The following is a 21,516-nucleotide window of genomic DNA, read 5'->3' as shown; positions in this document are numbered from 1 at the left end:
AGAAACAAATAACTAAGTTGAAAGACAGTTTGTATATGTAATTCTAAAAGCCTACTTTTCTAGGCTGCTGCAACAAATTGCCACACGCTTGCTGTCTTTAAGCCACAGAAATTTATCTTCTCACAGTTTTTGACGTTTGACATCTTAAATCAATGGAAATGCTTTTTCCAAATGCTGTAAGGGACGATGTGTCCTTGCCTCTTCCTAGGGTCTGGAAGTTCAATATGTTCCTTGCCTTGAGGATTTATAATGTCAGTCTCTGGCCGCACCTTCACATAGTCTTATCCTCTTCTCCATCTGTCTCTCTTCTGTGTGTCTGTTAAAGGGATACTTATCACTGAATTTAGTGCCCATGCAGATGAACCAGGATGATCGCATCTCAAGATTTCTTTAAATATTAGCATCAATTATAACTCTACAAGTATTTTTAACTTTAATTTTTCAGTTACAGTTTAAATTCATTATTATTTTGTATTAGTTTCAGGTGTACAGCATAGTGGTTATATTACTAGATGTGAATCATCCCAGAGTGGGTCTGCCTCAGGCCAGCCTGTAGTGTGTGGTTTCTTGAGTTTGGGTAGGAAAAATTTTGCAGTGTGAGTCCAGGTGACTTGGGAGTATGTTTATTAAGGCTGGGGTCAGAGAAACAAAGGAAGGACTTAGGGTAGAAGAAGTAACAGGACAGAACCTAGGCGTTGCTTTGCTTTGGCTCTCTAGAAAAGTTACAGGAAAAGTGTGAGCCAAGGCAGGACTGCTGTTAGCTCACCAGGAAGTAAGAGCAAAGGGAGTCATAAAGACAGGATCAGTAGCTAAGCCAGGATCAAGCTGCTGCTGGCCACTGCTCCCCTGACTGCAAGTCTCCTTAGTACCCTTAAGTATTCAGGAACAAATTAAAGATTCATGCCCACAAAGGCCATGGGCCTGCCCTAGAGAGAGCACACCTTGAGTCTTTGTCCTGAGGGCTTTTTGATCTTTTGTATGTGGGTGAGTATCTTAGGGCAGGCTTTCAACCGAAAATTCACCATCTTTCCAGGTGTCAAAAAGAGCTCATGATGTTGTGGGGGAAGGGTTGGGAATATTCTTTGGTCTGCTATATTATTTTACTTTTATCTTGGGTCTGTCTGACTTTTAATGGAGTTTTTGTTATTTATTCCACTAACATCATGTGTCCTTTGGTTTAGCTGGCACAAATGACATTAACTGGGTCTCTGTTTTCTGTTTCCCAGAACAGGATGATTTAAGTTATATATTCTCTGGTTAGGGAGGAGAGGTATGAACCACTCACTCTCAAGTGTCCCTGGTTAGGGGAAATATGTTTTTGTGATTCACCAGGTGGATGTAAGTCACTCTATGGCCTGGTTAATTTTTTGTCTCAGTTTCCGCATGCCACTTGCCCAGAAATTTTCCTAGCTTCTTGCTATCCTGTCACAATTAGACGGTCATATACTTTACAAGGTGTTCTTTGCTTCCCATATTTCCAGTATCCACCTGGCATAGTACATAGTTATTACAATATACTCCCTGTACTGTACCTTGACTATTTTGTAACTACCAATTTAGGCCTTTGAGTGAGTGAGACCACTTGCAAACCCTTGAACCGGAAAGTTACCAGGGACTGTGGTGCCAGATATGAGATTCAAAACCCTTGTTTTTCCAGGAGAAGCACCTCACAAGTGAGATCTGTGTCTCTGCCCTTCTTAGTTGTCTTTATGTGGTCCTTTTCCATTGGTTGTGAAGAGTAGTTTATGTAGTTTTTAAATTTTCATCAGAGGCAAATGATCCATATGTGGCTTTGAATTTGGTATGCGAGTTCAGCAACTTTATACATGGCCATCTTGGAATCTTCCATCAACATTTTTTTCATCTTAGTTTTCAATTTTACATTCAATGTTATTTTGTATTAGTTTCTGGTGTACAGTATGATAATTAGATAATCATACACTTTACCAAGTGTTCACCCTTATATTTCCAATACCACTTGGCACCATGCATTGGTATTACAGTATTATTCACTGTATTCTGTACCTGACATCCCAGTGATTAGTTCATAACTACCAATTTGTGTTTCTTTATCCCTTCACATTTTTCATCCAGTATCCAAACTTCTACCCCTCTGGCAACAATCAATGTGTTCTTTGTGTCTATGAGTCTGTTTCTATTTTGTTTGTTCATTTATATTTTCCTTTAGATTCCATATATAAGTGGACCTAATAAATAAAATTAGAAATAAAGGAAGATAAGCAACATATGACCCCACAGATATACAAAATATTATAAGAAAATGTGAACAGCCAACTGGACAATCTGGGAAAAAATGAATAAATTCCTAGAAATATATAATTTTCCGAAACTGAATCAAAAAGAAAGTGAAAATCTAAACTGTCTGATTACAAACAATGAAACTGAAGCTGTAATAAAAAATCTTGCAACCAGCAAAACTCCTGAACCAGATGGCTTCACAGATAATTTTTAACAAACATTCAAAAAAAGAATTAACAACATATCCTTCTCAAGTTATTCAAAAAAGTTCAAGAAGAAGGAAAACTCCCAAGCTCATCCTACAATGCCAGCATTATTCTAATTCTAAAACCAGGTAAAAACACTACAGAGAAATAAAATTATAGGCTAATATACCTGATGAACACAGATACAGATGCAAAAAACCTTAACAAAATACTAGCAAATTGAATTCAGCAAATCATTAAAAAGATCATTGACCATGATCAAGTGGGATTTATTCCTGGAATGCAAGGCTTATACAATATCTGCATATCAATTAACATGATATACCTCATCAATTAAATGCAGAATAAAAGTCATAGGACATATGAATTCATGTAGAAAAAACATTTGACAAAATCTAGCATTCATTTAATAAAAACTCTCAGTGAAGTGGAGATATAGAGAACATTCCTAAACACAATAAAGTACATATAAGACAAATCCAAACCTAACAATGTACTCAGCAATGAAAAGCTAAAAACATTTTTCTTAAGATCAAGAACAAGACAGTGAAGTTCATTTTCACTACTCTTATTCAACATGGTACTAGAAGTCTTAGCCACAGCAATAAACAAGAAAAGATAAAAGACATTCAGATTGGAAAGGAGGAAGTAAAACTGTCATTGTTTGAAGATGACATGACAGTGTACATAGAAAACCCTATAGGCTCCACCAAAAAACTACTAGAAGTGATCAATGAATTCATCAAAGTAGCAAAATACAAAATTAATACCCAGAAATCAGTTGCATTTTTATATGCCAATAATGAACTAACAAAAAGGGAAATTAAGAAAACAATCCCATTTACAATTGCTCCAAAAAGAGTAAAGTACCTAGGAATAAATCTAACCAATGATGTAAAAGACCAGTACTTGGAAAATTATAAGACACTGAAAAAAGAAATTGAAGAAGATACAAATGAATGGAAGCAGATAACATGCTCCTGGATAGTTAGAATTAACATTGTTAAAATGGCCATACTAACCAAAGCAATCTATAGATTCAACACAAGTCCTATCAACATAACAATGGGTATTTCACAGAACAGGAACAAATAATCCAAAAATTTGTATGCACCATAAATGACCCTGAATAGCTACAGCAACCTTGAGAGAGAAGAACAAAGGTGAAGGTATCATGCTACCTGATATCACACTATACTGTTAGGCCATTGTAATCAAAACAGGATGGTACTGATATAAAAACAGACACATAGATCAATGGAACAGAACATGTAGAGAACTCAGACAGAAATTCACATCAGGGGAGACTGAAGATGGCAGCCAAGTAGGTGGCTGCTGAGTTCACTTGTTCCTGCCCCCAACCGAGACTTTCAGGTGATCTTTTGACAATCAACCTAAAAAATCAATTGAACTTCAGTTGATATGAAGTTTTGAAGCAAAAGAGTACAGAAGATGTTTCATACCATCTGGTAAGCAGATTTTATAAGTTGAAGGGAAAATATCCTGTGTGTGGCTTGGGTAACAGCTGGGATACCAGGCAGAAATTGCACCTTTGGAGCTCTTTCTCTTTCCAGAGCAGGGGCCTTTAGTCCCAGCAGAGATCCCTAACCCTAACTGGGGTGAACTGGAGGGTTTTACTGAGTCTGCAAGAACCAGAGTACACATACACACACAGAGAGAACATGCAGTGCTTATATAGCTTATGTACCAATCATCAGAGCACCAGACAGGGACTCAGGCTGTTACAGTGATCAGGTATTATACCTGGTTGGGTCAGAGGCACCTGAGGCTGCAGCCTGCCATGACTTTGGAAGACATTTTGCTCTTTAGGGAAATCTGCATGGGCAGAAATTTAGACAGTGATTTTGCACTGCTGTGCAGGTACCACAGAGAGACTTTTTAAAAGGAACTGAAATGTGACTGGGCAAGGATCCCCTAGTTAGCTGCTCTGCCAACAAAGAGACCAGATTGAAATTGCAGCGATGGGGAGCCCTCCTCTTTGAACTGTGGGACCATAAAAATACAGAAATAGAGAGGGAAGAGGAGACTGGGGGTCTCTGGTGGCAGGATGAAGTGAGATTCCTCCACACCTGTGAAAATTAGAGATATTAATTCAGAGTAAAGTGCTTCTATGAGCTCAAACTAAGAGAAAAAGCTCACTGAGGAGCTTTCCTCAGTGATAAAGGGAATCACTGATCTAGAGGGAGACACAGGGGCAAGAGAAAAACAGAGCTTGCTGAGTGGATTAGGGGAAAAAACAGTCTTTCCACTCACTAGCCTGCAGATGACGCCTTTACCCACAGTGCAAGGTATACTTGCCAGGGCTTTTGCTACAGGAAGAGAAAGAAACTTAGCAGAACAGAATTGTTTTTTGACCCATTCTGAATTTCTCTCACCCACGCCAAGCCATACTGGACAGGTCCTTTCCCACTGAGACTGGTAGGGCAGAAAGTTCAGAAATTCACATAATGTTGGAGTGAGACCAAAACAGAAAACTTGTTGCATGGACAAGGAAGAAAAAAATGGTTTTTCCATTATCAAGTCTGTGAACACTGCTCCACCCCCAGCTTGAGCTGGTGCTGTGGCTGCAGAAAGGAACCTAGCAGAACAGTAAAACTCTGTTCTGACCCATTCTGAACTCTTCCCAGCCACACCAAGCCAGCCTGGATCATTGGGTTCTTTACCACTGAGAACAGCTGCACAGAGATCAGAAATTTGCACAATGAGGGGTTTCCTGGGCCCTGCCCAGCCCAGCTTGCAAACAAACCAGGGGCTTCATGAAACAGAGTTCTGGTCTGTGTCACCTGCAAAGGCTGTAGGTTGGAAGATAAGCCGATGGGAGTTGAGCAGCTAGAAAACTTTACAGGGAAGCAGAACCCCTCACAGTCTATAAACCCTTTGGAAGGGAAGGGAGTGCCCACTCCCCTACTGAAGGGTTACAGGCACCTCCTCCAACAAGGAAACTGTGTTCTGACCCATTCTGAACTGGGTCAGAATGGTCCTGCTAGGTCTGAGATTCCTCTGCTGGGTGTAGTTCCACAGGGGGGAAGAAAGTGTGAGAATTTTGGAGAATCGCACCGGGGAACAGGGCAGAGAACTTAGCCTCCTACTGAGGTGTGGGAAAGAAAGAGATTTTAGTCCCCACCTGTGGTCTCGTCCTACCCCAACACCAATGGGAGGCTCCCTTGATCTATCCCCTGAAGTCCAGAGCTGCTGAGCTCACTCCTGCATTAGGGTAAGTTGAATATACCCATTCTGAACCAGCTGTGAGCCCTCCTGAGGAAGCAGGTTCCCAAATCTCTGGCAAAGACCTAAGGGGTAGCTCAGAGTATGGGCTACTCTGTTCTCACTGAGTACACTGTAGACTGCTAGCTCCATTTCAACAGACCATGTCTTAGCTTTCAGACCCTCATCAAAAAGCTGTAGAGGGAAACCAGGCAATCTCAGGAAAAGACAAAGAGGTTGAAAGGAGGAGGCTGTCCCCAGGGAGTTTTGGCTCTTACACAGAGTGGCCATCAGCTCCAAGCATGAAATAGCTGACCCTCCTACACAGATTAGCACCTCACATGAAATGGGCAGCTAACTGTTCAGAAACTGTTCACTACTGAAAATAATCTGGGATAGATCAAGATATATGGTGCAGGGGTCGGGGAACACACCGAATGTCTTCTCTGAAGTCTGAAGAGCACCTCCCAGGGAGATCCAGGGGTCCCATCCTCCCAATTGCACCAGAAGATCTCTAAGAAACAGTTGAGTCTTTGGCGAAGCTAAGACTAATGGCAGGACTGCATATAGAGGCAGTTGGAGGTGGTACCTGTGGTACCTTTGGACATTAGGTGACCCAACGCTGGGCCTTGGGCTGATAAAATGCCACCAGTACAGAACAGCAAGGTCTATCCCAGACACAGCCAAGCCTGAAGGAAACAGCCACAGACTGTGCATTACTTGTAGCCTAAGCAGGCTGCCAAGAGATAGACATCTGACAAGAGACAGCATCTGACATTACCAGAGACACAGCCAGAAGAAGAGGCTAGCAAGCAAGCACTAAACTCTCCTGAGATGAATTCCACCTTGTTCTCTCTCATTATCTGTATTATTTTTTTTCTTTCATATAGTTTTTTAACATTTTTTTCTTCTTCTTCAATTTTATTCCTATTTTTTCATTATTTTTATATTAAATCTGATATTGTACTCTTCCTTTTTCTTGCTTTGTTTTGCCTTCTTCCTTCACCTTCTTATTTTCATTTCATGAAGAAATATTGTATTTCTTCCCTTTCTTTGCTTTGTTTCTATTCCTTACTCTTATTATGTCTCCTCCCTCTATCCTCTCAAAATCAATTTTATTTCCTTTTCTCATCTTATATTCTTTTTATCTTTCTAATATTCTTTTTCTCTTTCCACCTTTATTAATCTTTGCTCATTTTTGTTGATATCATTGTTGTTTTTTCTTCAATTTTGTTCCTAATTTTTTGTTATTTTTTATTTCAAATCTTGTATTTTATGCTTCCTTTGTCTTACTCCAATTTTCCTTCTTTCTTCCATTTCTTATTTTTGTTTTAAATTTTACTTGTTCTCTTTCTTTGCATCATTTTTATTCCCTACTCTTATTACTTCATCTCCTTACATTTTCTCAAAATCATTTTCCTTTCTTTATCATTTCATATTCTTTTTTATTTCTTATAATATTCTTATTCTCTTTCCACAAATATTAGTCTTTGCTCATTTATTGTTGATATTGTTTTTTTCTTCAAATTTGATCTTATATTTTTACTATTTTTTTAATTTCAGAACTCATGCTTTGTTCTCCCCTTTTTTTACTCCATTTTGACTTCTTCCTTCTCTTTCTCAGTAATGTTTTGGATCTTACTTTTTTGCTTTTCCTTGACTTCATTCTGTTCCTTACTCTGATTGTTTCCCCTCCTTCTTCCCTCAAAATCATTTTCATTTCCCTTAGCCACCTCATACTCTTTTTTTCTTTCTTATAATATTCTTATTCTCTTTCTACCTTTGTTGATCTTTGCTCATTTGTCATTGATATTGCTGTTGCCATTGGGGGGTTAATCTTGCTGGTGTGGGTTTTGGTTTCTGTGTTGTTTTGTTTTGTTCTGTCAGCTCCTGTACCACAGTATACAAGATATGGTAAGGGTCGAGATATTCAGTCAGCCAGCTGGAGGGGAGAACCCACCAAAGAATGAGCCAACAATAATCAAAAGCCAAATAAAACAGGAGAGCCCACATAAACTACATAAAGGGCATCCCTAGAGTATCCAGCTCAGAAGATCAAGGAGAATGCACCACTGAGTCCCACAGGACTCTTACCAGAAAAGACAAAACCATGAAGACAAGGAGTCAAAGCGGATCAACGAGATATGTAGAAACAAACAAAAAGTCACCTAAAATGGAAAACAATGAAACTGGGGAAAGAATGGGAAGGGACAAACAAAGGAACATGAATAGAGGACTCATGGGCATGGACAATCGGGGGACTAACTGTGGGAGTGGGGGAGGATGGGCTAGGGGTGAGCAATAGGGAAAAAGGTGGGACAACTGTAACAGAACAACAATAAATTTTAAAAATGAAATAAATAAAAAACCAATCAAAAAGAAAGGAAAAATCCCCAGCAAAAAGAGATAAATGAAATTGAGGCAAGCAATTTATCAGAGATAGAGTTCAAAGTAATGGTTATAAAGATGCTCAAGAAACTTAGTAAGAACTATAAGGAACTTTATGGGAGCTACAAAAAACTTAGTAGGAACTACATCAGCATTATAAAGGACATAGAAACTATGAATGTGAACCATGTGGAAATGAAGAATACAAGATCTAAAATAAAGAATACACCAAAAGGAATTAAAATCAGGTTAGATGAAGCAGAAAATTGAGTCAGCAAATTGGAAGAAAAGGTAAAAAAAAATACCCAGCCAGAGAAACAAATTGAAAAAAGATTTAAAAAGAACAAGGATAGTCTAAGGGAGCTTTGAGACAACATGCAATGCAGCAATATTTGCATCATAGGGATACAATAAGGGGGGAAAAAAGGATCAAGGGATAGAATATTTGTTTGAAAAAGTAATGGCAGAAAAGTTTCCTAATTTGGTGAAGGAAAAAGTCACAAGTTCAGGAAGCACAGAGAGTCCCAACCAAAATATACCCTCAGACCCCCACTCCAAGACACATCACAATTAAAATGGCTGAAGTTGAATATGAACAGAGAATCTTAAAGGAAGCAATTAAAGAACAGCTAGTGACATACAAGAAACCTCCAAAAAGACTATCACCTGATTTCTCAAAAGAAACACAACAAGCCAGAAGGAGTAGCTCAAAATATTCCAAGTAATGAAAAGAAAGGACCTGCGACCAAGACTACTCTATCCAGCAAGGCTCTCACTTAAAATTAAAGGTGAAATAAAGATCTCCTGAGTTATAAAATAGGCAAGAGGGTACATCTCCAACAAATCAGCATTGCAAAAGATGCTAAAGGGACTGCTTTAAGAAGAAGTAGAAATAGAGAAAGGAACACATGTACAAAGGAAAGATGGCAATAAGTACACTCACAGTTATCAATAATAACTGTAAGTGTAAATGGATTAAATGCTCCAATCAAAAGACATAGTGTTGCTGTATGAATAAGAAAACATGACCCAAATATAAGCTGTCTACAAAAGACCCACCTCAGAACAAAAGATATACACAGGCTGAAAGTAAAAGGACAGAAAAAAAAATATTCCATGCAAATGGGCATGGAAAAAAAAGCTGGGGAAGTAATAGACAAAATAGACCTCAAAACAAAGGCCATAAAGGTCACTACATAATACTTAAAGGAGTAGTCAAACAAGAGGGTATAACCCTGGTAAACATATACACACCCAATATAGGAGCATCTAAATATATAAAGAAAATCTTAAAGGACTTTAAGAAAGACATTGAGAGCAATACAGTTACCGTAAGTGATTTTAACACCCCACTCTCAACAATGGACAGATCTTCTAAACAAAAATCAGCAAGGATATAGAGGCATTAAATGACACTCTAGATCAAATGGATTTAATTGATACTTATATTTCACCCCAAAGAAGCAAAATATACACTCTTTTCAAATGCACATGAATCATTTTCAAAGATAGACCTCATGATAGGAGACAAAAACATGCCTCAACCAATTCAAGAAAATTGAAATTATATCAAGCATCTTCCTGATCACAATGGCTGGAAAGTAGAAAAAATAAAAAACATTCAAATACATGAAGGCTGAATAACATGTATTTAAATAATGAATGGGTTAACAATGAGATCAAGGAAGAAATCAAAAAGTGTCTGGAAACAAATGAAAATGAACACACAACAACCCAAAAGCTATGAGACACAGAGAAAGCAGTCCTGAGAATGACAGTCATAGCATTACAGGTCTACCTCAAAAACACTGAAAGATCTCAAATAAACAATCTAACCCTACATCTACAAGAACTAGAGGAACAACAATAAAGCCCAGAGTGACTAGAAGGAAAGTAATAACCAAGAGCAGAGCAGAATTAAATGACATAGAGACTAAAAATAATAATAATAATTCAAAGGATCAAAGAATCCAAGAGCTGGCTCTTTATAAAGATAAGCAAAGTTGACAAACCTTTAACCAGACTCATCAAGAAAAAGACAGGGCACAAATAAATAAAATCTGAAATAAAAGGGGAGAAGTAACAACTGATACAATAGAAATAAAAAGGACTGTAAAAATTACTATGAACAACTACACACCAAGAAATTGGACAACGTGGGTGAAATTAACAAATTCCTAGAAACATACAATCTTCTAACATTGAATCAGGAAGAAGCTGAGTAGACTGATAACAACTAGTGAAATTGAAGCAGCAATCAAAAGCTCCCCACACACAAAATCCCTGGACCAGATGGCTTCACAGGCAAATTTTACCAAATATTCAAAGAAGAACTAACACCTATACTTCTTAAACTATTTCAAAAAATTGAAGAAGATAGAAAACTCCCAAACTATTTTTATGATGTCAGTATTATCCTATTTCCAAAGTCATGTAGAGTCAACAAAAATAAAAAGAAAATTAGAGGAAAACATCTCTGATGAACATAGGTCCTCAACAAAATATTAGCAAACTGGGTCCAGCAATACATCAAAAAGGTCATACAGCATGATCAAGTGGGATTTATTCCAGGGATGCAAGGATGGTACAATATTCAAAAATCATTAAATGTAAATGAAAGACAAAAATCACATGGTCATATAAATAGATGCAGAAAAAGCACTTAATAAAATACAGCACCCATTTATGATAAAAACTCTCAGCAAAGTGGAAATAGAGAGAGAATACCTCAACATAATAAAGGCCATATAAGAAAAACCTACTGCCAACATCATACTCAATGGGCAAAAATTAAAAGTGTTACTCTTAAGATCAGGAACAAGACAAGGATGTTCACTTTGACCACTATTAGTCAACATAGTACTAGAATTCCTAGCTACAGAAAAGAAGAAATAAAAGGGATCTACATTGGAAAGGAGGAAGTAAAACTGTCATTACTTGCAAACACCATGATAGTGGACATAGAAAACACTATAGGCTCCAAAAAAAATCTGCTTGACCTAATAAGTGAATTTTGGAAAGTAGCTGGATACAAGGTCAATATTCAGAAATTGATGGTATTTTTCGTACACCAACAATGAACTATCAGAAAGAGAAACTGGAAAAATAATCCCATTTACTATAGTAACAAAAAGATAGTAAAGTACCTAAGAATAAATTTAACCAAGGATATAAAAGACCTGTACTGAGAAAACTATGAAACACTGAATAAAAAATTGGGGGAAATACAAATAATGGAAACATATACTGGGCTCATGAGTTGGAAGAATTAATATCATATAAATATACATACTACCCAAAGCACTGTATAGATTTAATGCAATTCCTATTAAAACACCAACGGCATATATCACAGAGCTAGATCAGATAGTACAAAAATTTATGCAAAACCATAAATGACCCCAAATAGCCACAGCAATCTTGAGATTGAAAAACAAAGTTGAAAGGATCACAATACCTGATATCAAACTATATTATGGGGTCACTGTAATCAAAAGAGTGTGATACTGGCATAAGAACAGACATATTGATCAGAGGAACAGAACAGAGAGCCCAGAAATAAACACATGTCTTTATAGTCAGTTAATATTTGGATAAGGGGGAAAGAGCATATAATGTAATAAAGACAGTCTCTTCAATAAATGATGTTGGATGAACTGGACTGGTACATGCAAAAAAAAAAAAAAAGAAACTAGACCACCAATTTACACCATACACCTGAATAAACACAAAATGTATTTTAAAAACTTCAATACAAGTCATGCTACCATAAAAATCCAAGCAGAAAACATACACAGTAAAATTTCATATATCTCATGTGACAATATTTTTCTGATATATCTCTAAGGCAAGGGAAATAAAGGAAAAAATAGATACATGAGACTATAGCAAACAAAAAAAAGCTTCTACATGGCTAAAGAAACCATCATCAAAATGATAAGGAGAGAGAATCAATATGGCAGAGGAGCGAGTGGAAGTCACACTGACCTCCTCCCAGGACCAATATGGAATTACAACTAAATCGTGGAGAAATCACCTGGAACAAACAACAGAACAATAGCAAGAGAGGAGCCTTATAACCTTGGACAGGCAGAAGAATCAGCTTTAGCACAACCTAACTGGTAAGGAGTATGGTATAGACTCAAGAAGGCTGGTGGGGTGCACACAGCCAGCAGCAGCAGATGGATATTGAAATGTCCAGTTGGATCCCCCTGAGAAGAGTGGAGTCTAAACCATAAGTGGGATGTCCAGCCTGCAGAACCAGAGCCCAAAAAGTACAGAGATAACAGCCAGCTGCAAAAAGTGGCAGGGTTGCTCCCTGCCAGAGACAGGTAGTTGAAGACAAAAAGAACCATTTAAAGGGCCAATGCATAAAGTTTTATTTGCAGCCACTTACCCAGAGCTTCAGTGGAGGCAGGGACAGAGTGGGCTGGAGATGCCTGGGGAAAGACTGGAGAGGGAGGTTTTGAGGGGGGGACTGAGAAAGTAGCCAGCATGATCCCGGTGCTGACTCCTCCCCCATACAGCAGCAGCCATCTTGCTCAGGTAGACCATGCCCCTGAGTAGCAACAGCATGAGAGGACCCAATAACTCGGCCCCCAGGAGGGCCTCAGCCGCATTCTGTGATGTCTCTAAGCCAGCCTGCTGAGTGCAGAGTGACTAGATTAACAGCCGAAGGAGACAGCCACAGACAATAGATTCCTGGAAGTCTCCAACGGACTGCGTAAGGTCAGACAGGTCAACATCTGACAACATCAGACGCAGACCCTGAAAGAAAAAATCAGTGATCTCCTACTATAGAAGTTTACACCACAAAGTAACAAAATCAAGACAGATCAATTTAAGAAGAAGAAGCAAAAAAAGAAGAGCCTCACAAATAATAAGAAAACAAAGAAACACCACCCAGTCTAACAGAAAGGAGGAATCCGCAGAAAGAGGAGTAGAGGAAATAGAGGCAAGTAAACTATCAGATATTGAGTTCAAAACAACAGTTCAAAGGAAGCTCAATGAGCTCAGTGAGCTCAGAGAGAATTACCAAAAACTACAGGGAAAGTATGAAGAACTTACCGCAACTATATCAGCATGAAAAAGGACATAGAAACTATCAGTAAGAGGCAAGAGGAAATGAGGAATTACAATACAATGTCTGAATTGAAGAACACAATAGAAGGAATCAAAAGCAGGCTAGATGAAGCAGAGGATCAAATCAGTGAGCTAGAGGATAAGGTAGAAAAAAGCTCACAGAAAGAACAAGAAAATGGAAAAAGACTCAAAAAGAATGAAGAGGCATTTAGGGAAATGCAGGACAACCTGAAACGTAATAATATCCATGTAACAGGGATACCAGAAGGAGAAGAGGATGAGAAAGGGATAGAGAACCTGTTTAAAAAAGTAATGATGGAAAACTTCCCTAACTGGAGGAGAGAAAAAGTCACACAAGTCCAGGAAGCACAGAGGGTTCCATTCAAGAGGAACCCAATGAGGTCCACTCAAAGACACATCATCCTTAAAATGGCAAATATCAAAGAGAAAGAGAGTATCCTAAAGGCAGCAAGGGAGAAACAGGTAGTAACATATAAGGGAGACCCAGTATGGCTAGCAACTGACTTTTCAGAAAAACACTACAAGCCAGAAGGAAATGGCAAGAAATGTTCCAAGTCATGAAAAGCAAAGGCATGCAATCAAACGTACTCTACCCAGCAAGGCTCTCAATTAAAATGGAAGGCAAAATAAGGAGTTTCCTTAACAAAAGACAGCTAAAAGAATACATTCCCACCAAGCCAGCATTGCAAGATATGCTAAAGGGACTGCTTTAAGAAGATGAAATAAAAGAGTCCATGAATATCCAGTTCCTTTCACAGTCACCAATACCTGACATTACCAATATTTTTAATACTTATTAATCTGATTGTGACAATGATGTGTCATTTTAATTGTTACTTTATTATTTGTTGAAACTAAACCTGTTTTTGTATAATAAAAGAAAAGTACTCCTACAACTCAACACCCAATAAAATCCAATTTAAAAATTGGCAGAGTATCTGAATAGACAGTTTTAAAAAGGATGTACAGATGGCCAAGAGACCCATGAAAAAAATGCTCAATACCAATCCATGAACATGGTATATGCTTCCATTTATTGTGTCTCTCTTAGTTTCTTTCTTCAGTGTGGAGTAGTTTTATGAGTAGAGGTTTTTTACCTTCTTGTTTAGGTTTATTCTTAGGTATCTTATTTTTCTTGCTGCTATGGTAAATGGGATTTTTCCCCTAATTTCTGTTTCTGTTATTTCATTGTTTGTGGACAAAAATGCCATCAACTTCTGAATACTGACTTTGTAGCCCACTGTTTTGCCAAATTCGTCTTTTAGGTCAAGCATTTTTTTGGTGGAGTATAGGGTTTTTCATGTATACTATCATGCTGCCTGCAAACAATGATACTTTTGCTTCCTCTTTTCCAATTTGGGCGCCTTTTATATCTTTTTCTTGTCTGATTGCTGTGACTAGAACTTCCAATACTATGTCCCTACTACTCAAAGCAATTTACAGGTTCAATGCAATCCCTATTAAAATACCAATGACATATTTCACAGATATAGAACAAATATTTCAAAATGTATATGGAATCATACATGAGTCCAAATAGCCTCAGCAATTTTGAGAAAGAACAAAGTAGGAGGGATTGCAATACCTGACATCAAACAATACTACAAGTCCACTGTAATCAAAACAGTCTGTTGCTGGCATAAGAACAGACACATAGATCAATAGAACAGAATAGAGAGCCCAGAAATAGAACCAAGTTTCTATGATCAATTAATATTTGATATAGAGTGTTAGGAGCATAAAAAGTATTAAAAATAGACACTTCAATAAATGGTGTTGGGAGAACTGGGCAGATATATGCAAAAAAATGAAACTAGACCAAAAACTTACACAATACAAAATAAAGGCAAAATGATAAGAGGCTTAAATATAAATTGTGACACCATAAAAGTTCTAGAGAAGAACATAGGCAGGAAAATTTCAGATACCCCATGCAGCAATATCTTCACTGATACATCCCCTAGGGCAAGGAATACAAAGGAAAAAAATTAACAAATGGAACTACATCAAATAAAAAGGCTTCTGCACCGCTAAAGAAAACATCAGCAAAATGAAAAGGGAACCAACCTTATGGGAATCGTAAGGTTGCCAATGATACCTCAGACAAAAGTTTCATCACATGACTCCACATCAGGAAGACAAACAATCCAATTAAAAAATGGGCAAAGGACCTGAACAGACTCTTCTCCAAGGAGGACATACACAGGGCCCAGAGACATATGAAAGGGTGCTCAGCATCACTAGCCATCAGAGAGATGCAAATTAAAACCACAATGAGATACCAACCACTTCACACCAGTCAGAATGGCCATCATAAACAAATCAACAAACAAAGGGTCCTGACAAGGTTGTGGAGAAAAGGGAACCCTAGTACACTGTTAATGGGACTATATACTGATGCATCCACTGTGGAAAACAGTTTAGAATTTCCTCAAAAAGCTAAAAATGGAACTTCCTTTTGATCCAGTGATTCCACAGCTGGGATTATACTCTAAGAATCCCAAAACGCCAATTCAAAAGAACCTATGCACTCCAATGTTCATAGAAGCACAATTGACAATAGCCAAGTGCTGGAAGCAACCTAAATGCCCATCAGCAGATGAGTGGATCAGAAAACTATGGTACATTTACACAATGGAATAGTATGCAGCAGAAAGAAAAAAAGAACTACTACACTTCACAACAGCATGGATGGAACTGGAGAGCATTATACTAAGCGAAATAAGCCAGGAGGCGAAAGACAAATACCATATGATCTCACCTATAAGTGGAACCTAACCAACAAAACAAAGATGCAAGGAAAATATGATCAGCAACATTGAAATAAAAAAGAAACCAACAGAGTCAAGCGGGAAGGAGGGAGGGGTGGGTGGGGAAAGGGAAAGGAAGGGAAGGGAAGGGTCAAGTCAATGAACATATATCAAGGACTCATGGACAAAGCCAAAGTGGGGAAGGATTGAGGAAGGGAGGTGGGGATGGGGGGCAGGGGAAAGTGGTGGTGGGAAGGTGGAGACAAGTGTATTTTAATGAATAAATAAATAAATAAATCATAAAACTATGGTACATTTACACAATGGAATACTACACTGCAGAAAGAAGAAAGGAAATCCTACTTTTTGCGACAGCATGGATAGAACTGGAGAGCATTATACTAAGTGAAATAAGCCAGGAGGTGAAAGACAAATACCATATGATCTCACCTATAAGTGGAACCTAATCAGCAAAGCAAGAAATCAAGGAAAATATGACCAGCAACATTGACAGAAAGAAGAAACCAACAGGGACAGAGGGAGGGAGGGAGGGAGGTATTGGGAAATGCCCTGCCTGGTTTCAAGAACTGTAACCCTGACAACAAGTTGGGGGGCCCCAGTGTGGGAAATATTCAGGAGGCCTTGGGAAAGCAGTCTCCTGAGGAGACTTGGCCTGCTCCCCCCAACGCCACCCCCCCACCCTGCCCCTGGCAGGGGCATAGCCGCTGCCCCTCTGCTTTGCCATGGAGGGCCAATAGCCAATGACGGGTAAGTTACCTGGCACTGAGGTAAACAACCTAAGACAGGTATTGGCCAGTATTGGCAGTAGACAAGAAATTGGGGGACACAGAGAAGGGGCAAAAAGGCCCCTGTACCTCTCAGCTTGGCTTGGACATGGCCAGAGTCTTCATTGCAGCTGAGAAGCAGTCTCCTTATCCCTTGGTGGCTGCCTCCCCCCACCTGGCTCAGGCTTGAAACAGTGCAGGGAAAACAGCCCTAAATCAGATCTGGCAGGTCCCGGGGTAATCAGGCCTAAAAGTAAATTCTTTAGAGTGTGTTCTGTTCTTCCCTCAGATCTCTGGTCAGCTCATGCTGCAAAGGACCTTTATTTACACCCCTTACCTTGTTAAGACATTTACTTTATTTACACCTCTTACCCTATATCTTTCAGGCGCCTTCAAGTCTACTTTCCCCTTACCTATAGTCTCTATTGTTGATTCTAGTCTCCTCTTGGACCCATGTAAATAATTGTATTCCTGTCACTTGTCTTCTTAAAAGCATCATATATTCACTGAGAAACTTACCATACTGATGTAATGAGATAATGTATGCATTCCTGGTACATATCCCACTGATAAAATTTTCAATAAAAGCCTTGGAACAAAGTACAATGGGTCTTTCCCACTAGAGGGATGTGCCACGGCCTTCTCCAGTGAAAGGGAAGTGCCCCCGTCTGCTCCCCCAGCAAAAAGAGAAGTGTTTGCGATGTTTTGTGTTTGTCCCCCTCATCCATAACAACCCCAGGACGGGCTCTGTGGGTTTCAGAGCCCTGCTCCCACCTCAGCTGGCCCCAGCCAATTTCCCTCAGGTTCAGGGAGTGCTTCACTCTCTGCAGCACTCCCCAATGGCAGCGTGCCCCCTATAGCCGCTGTGCAGTGCAACAGGGAGGACGGTGGGGGGGAGCTGGGAGGAGAAGGGGAAGAGTCAAATCATGAACCAGTTGTGAAGGAGACATGGACGAAACCAAAGTAGGGAAGGATTGAGGGGGAGAGGAGGGCCTGGGTGGGGCAGGGGAAAGTGGTGGCAGTAAATGTAGACAAGTGTATTTGAAAAATTCAAAATAAATAAATGAATGAATTAATTAAAAAATAAAATTTAAAATAAAAAAAAAATCACAGTGAGATATCACTTTACACCAGTCAGAATGGCCATCACTAACAAATCAAGACAAGAGTTGGCAAGGTTGTGGAGAAAAGTGAACCCTAGTACACTGTTGGTGGGAATGCAGACTTATGAAGCTACTATGGAAAACAGTACGGAATTTCCTCAAAAGACTAAAGATAGAACTGCCTTTTGATCCAGTGATTCCACTGTTGGGATTATATCCTAAGAATCCCGAAACTCCAATTCAAAAGAACCTATGCACCCCTATGTTCATAGCAGCCCAAGTTACAATAGCCAAGTATTGGAAGCAACTTATGTGTCCATCAATAAATGAGTGGATAAAAAACCTGTGGTACATTTACACAATGAAATACTACACAGCAGAAAGAAAAAAAGAACTACTACACTTCACAACAACATGGATGGAACTGGAGAGCATTATGCTAAGTGAAATAAATCAGGCAATGAAAGACAATTAGCATTTGATCTCACCTATAAGTGGAACCTAATTAACAAAACAAACAAATGAGGAAAAAAGAACCAGAGACATGGAAATAAAGATCAAACTGACAGTGACCAGAGGGAAGGCAGGAGGAGAGTAACGGATGAAAGAAGGAGAAGGGTTGAGCCAAAGAACATGTACAAAGGATGCAGGGACAAGGACATCAGGTAGGGATTGTCTTTGGGAGCAGGGGTTGAACAGGGCAGGGGAGAGAAATGGGGGTAAAAATGGGGACAACTGTAACTGAACAATAAAAAAAGGAAAAGGTAAAAATCCTCAATGTAATTAATCATCAGAGAAGTGTGAATTAAACCACAATGAGAGATTACCTCACATCTGTCAGAATGGCTATCATCAATAAATCCACAAACAATGAGTGTTGGCAAGGATATGGAAAAAAAAGAACCCTCATGCACTGTTGGTGGGAATACAGATTGGTGCAGCTATTATGAAAAACAGTATGGATGTTTCTCAGAAAGTTAAAATATGAACTGTCTTATGACCCAGCAATTCTACTTCTAGATATATATCAAACAAACCCAAAACACTAATTTGAAATGATATATATACCACTTTATTCATTGCAGCATTATTTACAATAGCTGAGATACAGAAGCAACTCTGGTGCCCATCAGTAAACAAATTAATTTTGAAGAGGTGGTACATATATACAATGGAATATTACTCAGCCATAAAAAAAGAATGAAATCTTAGGACTTGAGACAACCTGTATGGACCTAGCAGATATTGTGCTAGGTAAAATAAGTCAGTCATAGAAAGACAAATAATTCATAATTTCACCTATGTGTGGAATCTAAAGAACAAAATAAATGAGCAAACAAAATAAAAACAAAGTCATAGATACAGAGAACACACTGATAGTTGCCAGAGGGGAAAGGGTTTGGGGACTGTGTGAAAAACGTGAAGGGATTAAGAAGTACAAATTGGTAGTTATGAAATAGTCACGAGGATGTCAAGTACTGAATACAGTGAATAATATTGTAATACCAATTCATGGTGCCAAGTGGTATTGGAATTATCAGGGTGAACACTTGGTAAAGTTTGTGATCATCTAATTATTATGCTGTATACAAGAAACTAATACAAAATAACATCGAATATAAAGTATAATTTAAAAATATATATTGATGGAGGATTCCAAGATGGCCATGTAAAGATGCTAAACTCACATACTAAATTCAAAGCTACAGATGGATCATTTATTGCCTCTGAAAATAATCTGAAAACTAGACAAACCACTCTCCACAACCAATGAAAAAGGATCACATCAAGAGGAGTAGGGGAGGCAGAGACACAGATCTCACTTGTGAGGTGCTTCCCCTGGAAAATCAAGGGTTTTGAACCCCACATTTGGCACCACAGTCCCTGGCAAATTTCTTGTTAAAGGGCTTGCAAGTGGTCTCACTCACTCCAAGATCCAGAAAAGAAATCAGACATTTTAAAAGTGCCTAGACTGTATGTGAAGAAAATTTATTAGCTAATCTAAAAGCATCAGTTGTAGGGGCAGCAAAGAGATGAAACACTCCCTGAAAATAAAGACACTGGAAAATGTCATATTGCACTCTCTATCTAGCCTGCTAGAGTTAGTTGGAGAGTTCAGACATGGCACCCTCCTACAGACCTGCTAAAACATTTGGGGTTAAGTGTTCACAGCACTACCTTACTGCCTTGCTTAAACTGGTTAGGGTGCATAGTTGCAACACTCTCCTGTTCTTTGGCTGTGGCAGATGAACATGAAAAGTCAAAAAATTCTCCTGCTTCAGAGCTAAAGTCTGTGAGCACAAGTGGTTGCAAACCCCACACTCGGCTGGGCCTGGCAAGTGCAAGAGGGCATGACACTTTTCTGCACCCAGCCTAAAGCTGGTGTGCATGCAGACAATGTACTCTCACTGCACTGTTGGAGCCAGGAAGCATACACATTCAAGGGTATTCTTGCTTCTTTTCTGAAGCCAGCAAGGAAGACTTACCCCCTACATTGAATAGCTGCCTTGCTGAAGTCAGTAGGTATATCCAGTCCACACAGGGACATCCCTTGATTGCCCAATACTGGTGGCCAAGGGAAATGGTGTAAATGAGCTCCATGAGACTGTAACAATCCAAAACACAGTTTTTATCATGCAACTACCCTGAGGGCACTGCACAAACAGCAGAATGAAGTACTACCCCAGCTTTCCTATAAAAAGAACTTACTTATTCTAGAACTTCAGCCTGAGGGACAGGCTTTAAGATCTTTACATACCTCAAGGCTAAGAAAGCACTTCCAGGGAATCAAGGTAGGGAGATACCATCCTTGTGCACCACATTGGCCTTGTTATAGCTTGGCAAAACTTATATAATTGTGCAGAGTGCCAATATAGGAAAACGTCATAAACGTGAAACCTCCAGATCTCTTCATCAGAAGGCGAGCAGGAATAATGCCTGTGGCCACAGAGTGCTGTATAAACTTCCATACTATAAAAGTTGTGCCAAACAGCCTGAAACTAAGTGTTAAATGAGATTGCTACCTTTGGACCACTGACAAGTATTGGCACACCCTCGACCACAGAGGCATATCAAGAAAAGCTCAGGTAGACCAGATACTCACACAGATTCAAGAGACAAGCAAGAGCTAGGGCAATGATGATGAAAGATCATCACCCACACAAGACAACTGCTTCAAAACTTACAAAGGTAACTATTTGGTCTACTACATTGAAACAAACACAGAGTCAGGCAAAATAAAAAGATATATGAATATGTTCCAAAACAAATAACAAAACAAAGCTCCAGAAATAGCTTTAAGAGTACAGAGATAAGTAATCCTGATAAACAATTCAACATAGTAGCCATAAATACGCTCACAAGACTCAGGAGAAGAATGGATGAACGCAGTGAGAACTTCAACCAAGAGATAGAAAATATAAGAAAGTACAAAATAAAAGTTATAACTGCAACGAAAAAGGACTTGTGGCGTAGGTAAACATGACTCACCTCCTTGCACTACCACATCAAAATTACAATTAAATTATAGACTTCCTGTTAAGATGGAGGCATAGATAAACATGCTTCACCTCCTTGCATAACTACAGCAAGAAATACAACTACACTACAAAACAAGTATCACCCAGATTTGTCAGAAAATTGAGCTGTATGAAAGTACAACAAACTAGGATTTAAAGAAGTTACATTCAGCCCTGGC

The sequence above is a fragment of the Pteronotus mesoamericanus genome, unplaced genomic scaffold (assembly GCF_021234165.1).
Source record: "Pteronotus mesoamericanus isolate MK-2021 breed Mesoamerican mustached bat unplaced genomic scaffold, CSHL_Meso_final scaffold_125, whole genome shotgun sequence".
In the NCBI taxonomy this organism is placed as follows: Eukaryota; Metazoa; Chordata; class Mammalia; order Chiroptera; family Mormoopidae; genus Pteronotus; species Pteronotus mesoamericanus.
The sequence above is the reverse complement of the archived record's forward strand: the minus strand, read 5'-3'. Positions refer to the sequence as shown.